Source organism: Pan paniscus, chromosome 5 (assembly GCF_029289425.2).
Source record: "Pan paniscus chromosome 5, NHGRI_mPanPan1-v2.0_pri, whole genome shotgun sequence".
Taxonomy (NCBI): domain Eukaryota; kingdom Metazoa; phylum Chordata; class Mammalia; order Primates; family Hominidae; genus Pan; species Pan paniscus.
The window spans coordinates 77,692,547-77,694,886 of NC_073254.2; positions in this window are offsets into that span (position 1 = coordinate 77,692,547).

The window sequence follows — 2,340 nt, forward strand, 5'->3', positions numbered from 1 at the left end:
CCATTAAAAAGTGGGCAAAGGATATGAACAGACACTCCTCAAAAGAAGACATTTATTCAGCCGACAGACATATGAAAAAATGCTCATCATCACTGGTAATTAGAGAAATGGAAATCAAAACCACAATGAGATACCATCTCATGCCAGTTATAGTGGTGATCATTAAAAAGTCAGGAAACAGCAAATAATGGAGAGGTTGTGGAGAACTATCAACGCTTTTACACTGTTGTTGGGAGTGTATATTAGTTCAACCATTGTGGAAGACAGTGTGGTGATCCTCAAGGATCTAGAACTAGAAATACCATTTGATCCAGCAATCCCATTACTGGGCATATACCCAGAGGATTATAAATCATTCTATGATAAAGACACACACACACGTATGTTTATTGCCATACTATTCACAATAATAAAGACTTGGAACCAACCCAAATATCCATCAATAATAGACTGGATTAAAAAAATATGGCACATATACATCATGGAATACTATGTAGCCATAAAAAAGGATGAGTTCATGTCCTTTGCAGGGACATGGATGAAGCTGGAAACCATCATTCTCAGCAAGCTATCACAAGATCAGAAAACCAAACACAGCATCTCACTCATAAGTGGGAGTTGAACGATGAGAACATATGGATACAGAGAGGGGAACATCACACCATGACCTGTCATGGGGTGGGGGCCTAGGGGAGGGATAACATTAGGAGAAATACCTAATTTAGGTGAGGGGTTGATGGATGCGGCAAACCACCAGGGCATGTGTATACCTATGTAACAAAACTGCACGTTCCACACATGTAACCCAGAACTTAAAGTATAATAATAATAATAATAATAATAATAAAATATCGTAGTGCTCCAGGTGTCATCCTCGTTCCTTTTGTCTTCTCTATTTACATCCATTCCTTTGGTAGTCTTTACTGTCTCTTGTCTTTATATGTTAACTAGACACACCAAAAAAACTATTGCTAATATATATCTAAAATTTTTCTTGTTCTTTTTTTTCTAGCTTTTTTTTTTTTTTTTTTTTTTTTTTTTTTTTTTTTTACATTTTACAGACCAAGGAAGAAACCAAACAAGAAAATGAAATAAAGTTGCTACTGTGATTGCAGAATTACTTGGAGTAATCTCTAAAGAAACCTGCCCATTTGGAGAAATGACACAATGCAATTCAACAAATAACTTTGTAGTTCCTGTGATGTGAATAACAGAGCACTAAAAAGCCTAATGAGAATCAGTCCTGCTCTCAGGATGCTTATGATGGTGCACAGAGAATGTCAGTATACAAATAACTCTAACTATAAAAGAAGAGGGAATAATCCCTAGCTCCTTTTCCTTAGCCAAAAACTTATTGCCTATTTCTTCTATCCTAAGAAAAAGAAAAACAAAACAAAAACAAACCACTTGATCATTTTTCCCCTCAGAATTGTTTCCTTTCACCCTTTCATACTCCAAATCCTTGAAGGACTTTCTTATACTCTACTCACTTCTTAATCTTTTAATATCCATATTATTTTACCTCATTTGTACTAAAGTTACTATCTTAAGGTTGAGGGAGTACCTACCGCCATGGGCTAAGTCTTCTCTTTCTCTCCAGTCCTCATCTTCCTCACTCTCCCTGCTATACTTAATGCTGTGAACCTCTCTTCCTTCTTTAAACTCTATCACATTGTTCTTTGTTCTCGCTTTGTTCACTTCTCATCTATGAACCATAGTAGGGCAGAATCTTGGCTTAACATAAGTTTATGTGAAAGGGTTTATTTTGACACAAAGCACACTGAGAATCAGCAATATAAAAAACTCGTTAAAAACAGTGAAAGTTTATATTGTGCAAATACAAGTACAAAAAAAGGGAAGTAATAGTTTTTTCATGATCTAAAGCCACACTCTATCAAAACCAAGGTATTAGGTTGAGTTACAAATTCCATGTTATAAAGATATTATGCAGTTAAAATATAATCCCAGGAAGCTAACTAAGGGAGACATTGAAAGGATTTGTAAAGCACTTGCTTCACACAATGAATGCTTAAGGATACAGGATATGTTTAGCCTGAGTGAGAGGCACAAAAGAGAACATAATTATTGACTTAGCAGTTGAAGAACATTGTATGGATGTTAGGATTAGGACATACGGGAAGAAATTTCAAGAGAGATCTTAAACAATTTTAGATACCTAATATTGGAAACGATTATTTTGTGAAGCAGTTCAGGCAAAAGCTAAACAGCAATATATCTGAAATGTTCTGAAAGTAATTATTGCTTTGTTTGGGGGCTGAGACTAGATTAAAAGTTTCTTCCAATGTGGAAATGTTATGATTAATGAAATCATTAGAAATA